We start from the raw sequence: 12,027 nt of genomic DNA, 5'->3' as shown, positions 1-12,027 counted from the left end.
TACACATGTAATGTTTGCATTACATATTGCAATATAAGCTCATGCATACCTACATCCGCATCCAAGCAAATGTCATCTTGTTCTGCCTGCACCTAGAGGTCATAAAAAACTTTATGAGAAAGCATTAGTATTTATCAAAAATTCCTCCTGGTGCTCAATACTATTTTCTCCCACATTGTTGAAGAGACATAATGGTGGCGCTAAAAGATTATTTTACTCCTTCTTCTGCACAGTGAGTTCTCAAATTGGTCTATGCTGCCAGAGTAGAGACACACACTTTGGATATCCTGGAATCATTTATTGGAAACTGAACACTGATGGAGTGTCCCAGGAGGGATAAATGAGCTGGGGGAGGGAGGAGAGTGGAAGAGAAAAAGAGAAAATTCCAGGAATGTGAGAGAGAGGGAACTCGGTGAATCTGCAGTAGTTACAGTACTCAGGTTGCTCACCATCACGTAGCTAGTACCAAGGAGGGAGGTCTGAGGAGATAGCTCTGGAGGGTCAAAAGGACTATGTAGTATGTGCTAGGAAAAGAGACACCACCAATGACATAAAAGTGTGGTGTATACCCGGATGCAAATATCTTTGATGCAGTTTGAGTCTTATTTGGCCTTTTTAAAAACATTTACTTCATTCTCTACTGAATATCTCATCCCAAACAGTGAAACATACAGCAGCTACTTCTCATAAATGTCAGTTGAATCTATACTAGTGGTGTTGCTCAAACTGCATTTTTAAAAATAATCTGCGAGCAGTAAATGTGCTTTTTAAATTCCCAGTGTTATGTAAAAAGGCGCAGTATTTTTAGCCTTACAAAATATCAGTTGTCATCTTCTCACTCTGATAGAAGCTCTCAGAAACTGTAGATTTTAGCTCTTGAAAAGGAAGGGCTTTTCTGCAATATGGTTATGCAAATCTTAATAAAAGCATACAAAAATGCACAAAGGTTTAAAACTGAGTCAGAACAAAGAAAATAATTCTTATTTAAAAAGCTAGTGTTTCTGTCCTCATTGCCAAATTGTTATGTCTGGACTAATGATGGTATAATGCAAAATATCAATTTAAACTGTTCACTAATGATGATAGAATGGCCCTCATCTTTAAAAAATAAAAATAAATTAACTCCAGAAAGTAGTCTCTACCATTTAACTCTGCCATATAACACTGAGCACACATCTGCTGTGAGTAGGCTCTGGCACATCAACATTGACTCAAATTGGTTTTGGAATCAAGTCGGGCCTGTGGCTGTTTTTGGGGGTTCTGAATAAATCTTCCTTCTCTGATATGCTGTACTCCGTAAGGGATCTTATGGGATCCAGGATGTTTGCCTCTGTGCTGATTTGGAAGTGACCTTTCCATTCCTGTCTGTGTTTCAAGTCTTCTGAGGTCCAGTGACTCATCTGTTGATAATCTCCTTAATAATCACATTTGGACCTTTCTTCTTTCTGTGTCCTCTACTGAAATTTGAGGAACAAGATCTTGTCAGGTATAGAAGAGACTGGTGAGACCTTTAGATGATACCCTCAGGTGCTTCTGATGCTCAGGTGCTTCTGGTGCCTCAGGTGCTTCCCTACGAAAAGCAGACCAGGAAAGAAGAGCATCCTGTCCTCAACCCATTGTGATCCTAACTGACCCTTGGAAGAAATCCTTGGACTTCCTGGATTTTGTGGCACCAATGCAGTTCAAGAGATGACTACTAGAAACACCTCAAATAATAACGTTTACCACCACACCCTAGAGTGTATGGAGTCATACATATCAGTACCGGACTAAGGAAAAAGCCCTGAAGTCCATATACAGAAAAGTACAGGAAGGTAAATTGCCACCATTTGGCGCAATGTTATGTCTAGAAACTAACTGATAACCTTGTCATTTCTCAGACGTATCAAGGAGTGCTGCCTTTGAACAATGTGACCTCCTCAGCACTGCTGACCAGTGCTGAGGAGGGCTTCCTTTAACACTGCTGTGTCTTTATGCTGGCAGACAATAATGTGCTGTTTTTTTCTTAAACCTGGTTAAGTCTGTGACTGGCCAGTAACTGCAATTGGGTACTGCTGCCATGAATCAATAGTGTTTTTAATGCCTGCAAGTACTTGCTGGTGGTTGTTTGTCCTTATTCAGCATCTTTAATCTTCAGCCAATCCTGTCCTGTCTGTGTTTTTAGATAGAAAAGCAGTTTTAAATGGAAACAAGACACATATTGATTCAATATATATATTTTTACTCACAGTATAATACTGTGATCAGCCACCATGATGTTTCAAAAAGCTTCCCAGTTCTCCCATTTCTGTATGTAGTAGGCCTATTCTCATCTAATAAGGCCATGGAGCATAAGGTGCAGACAATGCAAAAGCATGTCTTCTGAATTTTGAGGGATATTAGCTTTGCACTGTTCCCACAGAATGTTGTTCTTTCTTCCTATCTCCCCAAATTTTTAGTTGTTTTTGTGGTTTTTTTTACTGTGCAGTATGTAAGAGAATATTTATCATACTTTCATATTTACTACTGCTTTTTCAGTTTATTGTCAGCTAGAAGAAAGAGCTGAAACAATAGTAAATGAGATGAGTTACGGTCTCATGGTCCCTCAGATAAATTATTGCTATGTTTAGGAAAGTGGAATACCAGACACTGGGCAACAACTATATAACTTGAATTCCTTGCTTGGCAGCGTAGGGATTTGGTGAAGAGCGATTTATGAGTCAAGAGCATACACGAATGGACTCTACCAAACGCCAGTAAAAGAACAAAGCAACATACTGTAGGCCTTTCAGCAGCGTATGCTGAGTCTGAGGGAATCATTTCAGCCTCAGAACCAAGCCAGGAGCCTGAAAATATGCAACATGAAAGAGTCAAAAAGATTCAAGAGTTTAGTGTCCCTCTAATCTTTACCACAGTCTAAACTCACAAATTTAAATTTAGGCTTATGGCACCCAAGCTCAGATATTTGTCTCCAGTGATACCGAGTCTCAAGAGTCAGAAGGAATGAAAAGCATCAACCAGACCAGAACTTTGTCCATGTTCTTCAAAGCATTATCCCTCTCAGTACTAACCAAGGTCCTGTACCTTCTCTGTCCTGTTCCTCAAGTAGATTCATTTGCAGTATGTAGTGTCACTGCAATGAAATGCCTCCTTTTTTAACTCAGGAGGGAATAGATACTGTATTTCACTTATATGTTCAAAATTGGAGATATTTGATTGCACTGGAGCAACACAGGCTGTTTCATTGTGTTCAGCTTTCCAAAGCAAGCAGACAACTAAGAGGGCTCCTTCTCTTTCAAGGCCATACATCTGAAGATGCTGTGGTTATGTCAATATACGCTGCCTGCCATTGTTTGGATAGCATTCGTGGCTCTTGCACTGTTTTAAATTTACCACACCCTTGCACAAATCCTTATCTTTGTTGTATTACTTCAAAAGCCTGTTTTCAATACAAACATATTTTATTTTATCAAATCTCATTTTCGTTTTATATTATTAAAAGAGAGTCTTGATGACCACCTTGGGAGGACACAGCTTTGGTGACCATAAACGTAAAAGATAAACAAGCAGGAAGCAAAAGGATTATTGCTGGTATGACCCAGCATTTTATTTATTGATTATTTATTTTTATGAGGTTGAACACCATGTACCAAAGTGGCAGGAAGAAATCCCATGTTTTCCTGGGTGGAAGGCCTAGGAAAAACAATCCCAATCTGGAGAAATAAATTTTTAAATATCACATTTGCTTCTTTTGGCGGCAGTAAGTCCAATACTGTCTCTGAAACCATCAGTTACTCTGCAGAAAGTGGTTCAATAGAGCTTTCAGAGTTAGGAACCTGACCCTCCCTATTTTCATTAGCAGACTTACGAGATGCTGCTGGCTCAGTTTCACAAGCATCTTTCACTACCTGCTTGTCCCAGCTATTAGCCAGCACTGTTAAAGACATGACCTGGGACTCAAGAATCCCAGTGAAAGAGTATATTTCGATGTGAAGCCTGAACACAAATGGTCTCCGTGTAGATTTCAACTGACCAAACACATACTTAAAGCTGTTTACATGTGTCATGGTTTTGGCAGAGATAGAGTAAATTTTCTACATAGAGGCTTGTATGATGCTATGTTTTGGATTGTCACTGAAAATCAGTGTGATAACACACCTATGCTTTCAGTTGTTGCAGAGCAATACTTATACAGAGTCAAGGACTTTTCTACCTCTTGTGCTGCCCTGTCAATGAGGAGGCTGGGGAAGCACAAGAAGTTGCGATGGACCACAGCTAGATCTAGACTGACCAAGGACATATTCCATACAACATGGCGTCATGCTTAGCAATAAAAGCTGGGGTAAAGAAGGAGGGAAGGAGAAACTTTTGGAGTGATGGCATTTGTGTTCCTAAGAAATCGTACACATGATGAGCCCTGCTTTCCTGGAAACGGATGAACATCAGCCTGCCAATGGGAAGTAGCAAATGAATTCCTTGTTTTGCTTTGTTTGCGCACACAGCTTTTGATTTACCTAGTAAACTCTCTTTATCTCAACTTAGGAGTCCTCACACCTTTACCTTTGCACTACCCTGTCCCACCTGGGGAGAGAGCAACTGGCTGTGTGGTGCTCTGCTGCATGCTGGGGTTAAACTACCACAATATGGAAACTGAAGTGTTTTGGTTAAGGATAAAGGTTGCAAGTAACTTGTTTTATGAGGCATGGAAGTAAAGGGTCAGGAGCTTTGCTAAGTACCTAGGGCATGGTCATCGTCTTCACCTTCATCAAGGCAAATTGAGAATGCGTTGGTTGAAACAAATGTGTCTCCAGAATTGTACATCCACCACTGAGTTCATTAATGCTGTCCCTTAAGCACTTGTCCAATGCATTTACCACTGACTAGTGACAGACAGGGATGGTTCATAGTTAATAGAGTTAACTAACTGTAACATGGTGGTAGTCAACTGATCCAGAAATTAGGCTGTGCCTCTGTCATCCCAGCATACCTTCGGAGAACTGCACGTGCAAATTGTCGATGACTTGGTAATACAAAATTAAAGATTTTTTAGGCCCTCTTTGGCATTTTGAACAATAGCTGTGGCTACTGATCTCTCAATATCACTTCACCTAGCTACGAAGTACTATCAGTGGTGGCCTGTTACTACTGCTACCCTATTCCCCCAGTCATTGGCTCTCATACAGTGCTTCACTGCTTTGTTGGACACAAAATGTACTTAGCACACCTCTTCACTAATACCTGTCACACCTTTATCTTTTCAGCCTACTGAAAATTATACTGGGCTTGAAAGGCAACTCTTTCCCAGTAAATTGTCACTTGCCATGCATTCCCGGCTGCTACTGAGAGAACAGTGGCTCCACTGCAAGGTCCTGCTAATTATCCTGACAACCCCAGGAAACAGTCAAAGATTTTTGTCTGGTTTGTAATCATCTTCTTATTCATACTGGCAATAAATTAACTAGCAAACATGCTAGTAGCCACATGTACTAAAGCTGGGACCTGCAGAAAACTTATTTAGCTCCATACTTTTTGCTTCGGAAAAGCAAGGTCTTGAGGGGCTGCACCACTTTAAAGCTGTACTCAAATTATGTTTTACTGTGCAGTTTGTAGATAGCATTTGGCCTATTATTTTCTGCAAGCAGACTGTTGGACCATATGCCTACATTGTCTATTTTGTTTGTTTATCACTTTGATCCAGAGCCCTGGTTCCTTAATCATCTACATTGTGTACGTATTAGTTTTTGCCAGGACTTCAATCTGGATTGAAACGATTAGTTTTGTGAGACACAAAAGAGAGAGTAGTTTGCTTCCTGATCCACACCCTAAAGGTAATACAGGTGTGGATTACACCAGGCTTCATTCTTCTTGCCAGAACAATCTTCTTATTTCCCTAATGTACTCACAAGCCCGATATACTTTCATGCCATGCCCTGGCACATTCATGACTCATATTTGTAGTCATGCTACAAAAAGACAAATCTGGCAGTCTCCAAAGGCTAACCCTGCTGATTTGGCTCTCTCAATTCTTATGCTTGAAAATAGTGGCACTGGTGTAGAAATGGGAACTGGAGTGAACAGGATCCTTTCCCAGTATAATATGACTGAGATTGTAGATCAGCATCTCTGTCCCTGCAGCACTGAGCAGCACCAGATACTTCTCTGGGAAGTCACCACAGAAATTCTCCTATCGTATGACTTAGGAGGCTCAGTATGACCCAGGGTAGCTGAGGACCTGTTTTTGCCTCTCAGCTTTGTCACAGAGAAGGAGATCAGATGAGGTGAAGGAACTCTTCCCCCCATGTCACAGATGTAGGGGAGGAACCCTCTTCCAAGGACATGACATCCTCCCCAAACACACATATACATACTTAAATCTTTCTTGAAATTTTTTGTCAAGGGTGCAACAAGGTGTGGAACCAACTATTTTGAGTATATAAATCTATTTGATCACACTCTTTTTCAAGAAGGAATATGGCTTATTTGTGCCATACTTACAAGACAACATTATGTAACAAAGAAGAAAGGAGACTTCTACTATTAGAGTACAGCATTCAGTACGGAAAGAGGCTTATACCACACACAGGAAGAGCTGATTCCTTAATTAGCAGACTGACACATCTGAGTCTTTGACAGTCAGTTCTGACAAGCACTATTTGCACAGAGCAACCAAACACATCAGAGCTTTTCTTGCTGGTGGCAAGGGGTGGGGCAAGGTTGTGGAAATGGCAAGGGTATTGCTGCTTTCCAAGCAGAAAAGGTTCTGGCAGACATCCATATACAACCACATACATGGACACACCCCACTCGCTCATTCATGTTTCAGCTGCATCCCACTGTCTTCTCTAGACCTTAGCTTACTGGATGAGGTTTTCCAGAGTCACAGAACAGCTCATATTCCACCAGGACAGCCTGTTTGCTTCTCAGGCGCCAAGCTCTGCATTAATGAGACAGTGTGGGAGAGCAGTGTGTGGAAGCAAGCCAGTGAGCAAGCCCCAGGAGCCATGGAGTTGCAGGTCTGCTGCCCTGCCAGGTTTCATAGAATTATAGAGTATCCCAAGTTGGAAGGGAACCCCAAAGATCATTGAGTCCAACTCCTGGGTCCCCAGAGGACCACCCAAAAAATCGGACTATGTGTCTGAGAGAATTGTCCAAATGCTTCTTGAACTCTGTCAGGCTTGGTGCCATGACCACTTCCCTGGGGAGCCTGTTCCAGCGCCCTACCACCCTCTCAGTGAAGAACCTTTTCCTGATATCCAGCCTGAACCTCCCCTGTTGTAGCTCCAAGCTTGTTCCCTGGGTCTTATCGCTGTCACCAGAGAGGAGATCAGTGCCTGCCCCTCCACCCTCCCTATTGAGGAAGCTGTAGACCGTGATGAGGCCTCCCCTCACTCTTCTCTTCTCCAGGCTGAACAAACCAAGTGACTTCAGCCACTCCTCATACATCTTGCCCTCCAGATCCTTCACCATCTTCATAGCCTTCCTTTGGACACTCGCAAACAGTTTTATATCTTTTTTATATTGTGGCACCCAAACCTGCACAGAGTACTCGAGGTGAGGCCGCAGCAGTGCAGAGTACAGTTGGACAATCCCTTCCCTTGACTGGCTAGCAATGCTGTGCTCAATGCTGTGCTTGACACACCCCCGGATACAGCTGGCCTTCCTGGCTGCCACAGCACACTGCTGGCTCATATTCAGCTTGCTGTCAACCAAAACCCCCAGATCACATTCCGCAGAGATGCTCTCCAGCATCTCATCCCCCAGTCTGTACATATAGCTAGGGTTGTCCCTTCCCACATGCAGAATCCAGCACTTGCTCTTGTTAAACTTCATGTGGTTGGTGATTGCCCAGCTCTCTAGCTTTTCTAGATTTCTCTGCAAGGCCTCACGACTCCCGATGGAGTCAACAACTCCACTCAATTTGGATATTCCCACAAACTTGCTCAAAACACCTTCAAGTCTTACATCCAAATTCTTTATGAAAACATCGAAGAGGACTGGTCTTAAAATGGAGCCCTGGGGAACCCCGCTAGTTACAGGACATCATCCCAATGTAACCCCATTTACAAGAACACTTTGGGCCTAACCTGTCAGCCAATTGTTCACCCACCTTAATATGCTTTTATCTAACTGTATTCTGGTCATTTTGTCCAGAAGGATATTGTGAGAGACAGTATCACAAGCTTTGCTGAAATCCAGAAGGATTACATCACCTGGCTTCCTTTGGTCAACTAGATGGGTTATCTTGTTGTAGAAGGAAATTAAGTTTGTTAAACATGACCATACCCTTGAAAACCCATGTTCACTGTTACCAATGACTGCATTGTCCTTCAGGTGTTTTTCAAAAACTCACAGAATAATCTTCTCCATAATTTTACCAGGCACTGAACTGAGACTGACAGGCCTGTAATTGCCAGGATCTTACTTCTTGCCCTTCTTGAAAACTGGGACCACATTTGCCAGCTTCCAGTCAACTGGGACCTCTCCAGATTCCCAAGACTGTTGAAAAATAATTGAGAGATGTCTCACCATGTCATCAGTCAGCTCTCTGAGTACCCTGAGATGAATCCCATCAGGCTCCATAGACTTACAGGTGGAGCAGCAAATCCTGAAAAAATTTGGGGTTGACTGGGAGTTTATTGTTCCCGCAGTCACGGTCCTCCAACTCAGGGCAGCTGGGGTTCCAGAGCCCACCACTGTTGTTGAAGACAGAGGCAAAAAATGCATTAATCTCTGCTTTGTCTATGTCCCTGCTTGTTAAGTGACTGTGCTCATCAAGCATCAGACCAATGTTTGCTCTGGTCCACCTTTTCCTGTTAACATACTTTAAAAAGTCTTTTTTATTGTCCCCCACACCACTGGCCAGCTTCTACTCTAATTGAGCCTTGGCCATATGAATTCTCTCCCTACAAAGGCGAGCAGCATCCCTGTAGTCCTCCCACGTCTCCCAACTTTGCTTCCAGTGACCATACACTTTCATTTTCAGCCTAAGCTCTTGAATAAGACCCCTGCTCAGCCAGGCCAGCCTTCTGACCCTGCTGCCTGACTTCCGACGTTTTGGAACTGCCTGTTCCTATGCTCTTAGGAGGTGGTGCTTAAAAACCCTCCAGCACTGATGGACCCCAAAAGCAGTTTCCCAGGGAACCTTACTGACTAGTTCCCTGAGCAGTCTGAAGGCTGCTCTCCCTCAATTCAGGGTTGAAGTTTTAGTGGCATTTTTCCTCCTATCAACAAAGATTTTAAACTTGACTACTTCATGGTCCCTATGACCAAGGCAGCCACCTACAGCCACTTCACCCACAAGAAAGGAAGAGAGGCAGCAGTTCAGCAGGAAAGCTTGGGGTCAGGAGACAAGGAAACAGAAGTGAGGCTGATAGCTTATCTGGGAGCTGAATCTTGCTGCCACAGCTCTGTCCAGGAAAGATCTGCAAGCTGTGCTGGAAATGGAAATTCTCCCCAGTACAGACTCCACCCCAGACACCTGCTCCCCTGTCTGCCTGATCACTCAAGCAGCTTGTGACACACCTTTCTTAATGGTTAGAATGTCCTTTTGAAGTATGTACATATATGTGTGTATCATGCAATACTTTTATAGTGAAAAAATTGCCATGTCCAGACAACTTTTTAATATCTTCAGGGAGGGAGATTCCACAGCCTCTCTCGGGAACCTGTGCCAGTGCTCCATCACCTACACAGTACGGAAGTACTTCCTGATGTTTAGACAGAACCTCCTGCGTTCCCGTTTGTGTCCGTTGCCTCTTGTCCTGGCACTGGGCACCACTGAAAATAGCCTGGCTATGTCTTTATTGCTTCATCCCCTCAGACACTCAGTTTTGAAGAGAAACAGCAGAGACACACTAACTATCTGTCCTGGGTAGTTTGTTGTTTAGGGACTTCTCCAGAAGAATTCATGACCTTTGCAAATAACATTCCTGACTGCATGCCAGTTTCACAGATGCAGGAGGATGACTGGACTCATACGGTCTGGAGGCTCTACAGCAGAACCTCTCTGAATTTGACCCTTTGGCACCCAGCTGCCAACATGCATCCCACAATGAGAATGAGACACTCCAACTTGAAACTACCTTTTGGTCAGGAGAGTGAGACCTGGCAAATGCCTGTTCCCTTTCCTGCAGATTGAGGCAGGCTCCGCCAGGACAATTACACCTATGTGGTGGTAGCAGTTTGCCCGACCCGATGCCGCAGCAGGTGTCAGCCGATGTCAGATGTACCTTTTAAGTGGGGGATTATCACACACTGTGCATGAGGGAGAGAGCTGGGCGCACACTAGGAGAGGCCTGTGCTATGAAAGCTCTTACTAGGCTATATTATATGCACTAGTCTGTATGCAGGTGGCCTGTTCTGGACAATGTGGGCCTGACTTCATCTGTACCTCTTGGCTTGGGGAGAAAACTGGACCCATTATACATTTCCAGTTTTTCAGTGCCCAGACACAGCATTTAAATAAGATAATGTAGCACAGGCTAAGCTGATGAGTACTAGTTTAGAATAAATAAATAAAATGTGTTTAGACTAAACAGAAGTTATATGATTAAAGAAGTATCAGAGATGCAACACAGATATGAGTCAGGATTTTTCATTGGTTAGAAAAACATGGACTTTTAAGTAGCACTAGTAATCGTTGACTAATTCATGCTGAGATAAAATAAAACAGCACTACTGGATCTTTAAATATACATGAAAATAATACAGATTCAGATATTTTATACTATTAACGTAGTTAATACATCCTGTCCAGCATCCAGATTGCTTTCCTCTGACCTTTAAGCTGCTGTTAATACTAAGATATGCAGCTACCTGGAACCCTCTTGAATCTTGGTAAGATTTTCTGCCAAGAGAGTTTAATTCTCTAATAGTGTTCTTGAGAAGAATCCTTCTTTTTGCATTCAGGAACTTATTTTTTCTTCTCTTACATTATTTTCATTTTATAGCCACCTAATCACTGACAACATACTCATTTTTCAGTGCAGTATATGAATTTGCCACATCAGTTCTGTATTGCATTAACCTTTACTTACTCATTGCATTACACAACTAAATTGCCAATAAGGATTCTTTGTATCTGTCTCCATGAAAACTTAGTCTCTCTGAGGTAGGTTTCTTGAACTCTGAGAATTTCTAAGCTTTGGTTTGACAGCCAACACTGGGCCTTGCTTCTTGTCACTGATCTCAAAGAAGCACCCTGCCAGAACTGCATACTCTAAATCCCTCCGACAGCTGCTTTGTAGTCAGCTGTCATTTCACCCTACATCTACAGAGCAGACTAGCTTTCACACCACAATATATTCCAAAACACCAGATTGCATTTTTCATGGCACGGGACAGCCAAAGGACATGCAGAGGACTGCTGCTAATTCCAAAAATGAGAAGAAGGTCAAACACGTCCTCTGGCACAGCAAGCTGAGTTTACCTGCTGATCCATGTCTGTACCCAGGCAGCTAAACTCCTATTCAGGACTAATATTTTGCTTCAGGTAATGAGATTTACTGCAGCTGTGTACATCTCAAGGCACTAATTTGAATTTGTAGCAGAAAAAATATCTACTCTTCCAAGCAAAGAATTGCACGAAGGAATGTTATTAGCATAAAGAGATTTTTTTATTTTATTTATTTATTTTTGGAGAAAGCTTCATTTCTGATTACAAAAGCACAAACTTTAAATCAGATATATGGCAAGCATGAAATCAGATTAAAGTTTCTCTCTATGTATTCTGATGTACTCAGATTTGAGAATTCTGTCTTTCACATCTCCAACCTGCTAAACACTTCTCTGTTTCAGATCTGTTTCCTCATAGTGAGGAGTTAACACAACATGAATAAGCCATCTTGCTTTTCTTTTTCTTATTCCCATTTTGCTTTATCTGCCTACATGAGCTTTTAACATCACCGCATTGGTGAGACAATCAAACACAAGCATCTGGATTTATGGGGATGTAACCAGAAACGATGACAGGGTAGAATTTTTTCATATTCTCTCAGCACTTTTTTAATCTCAGTCTGAGACATTCTTTGTTTTCTTTGGAGTCGGGGC

This window comes from Anser brachyrhynchus, assembly GCF_964034855.1.
Source record: "Anser brachyrhynchus genome assembly, chromosome: 1".
NCBI lineage: Eukaryota > Metazoa > Chordata > Aves > Anseriformes > Anatidae > Anser > Anser brachyrhynchus.
The sequence above is the reverse complement of the archived record's forward strand: the minus strand, read 5'-3'. Positions refer to the sequence as shown.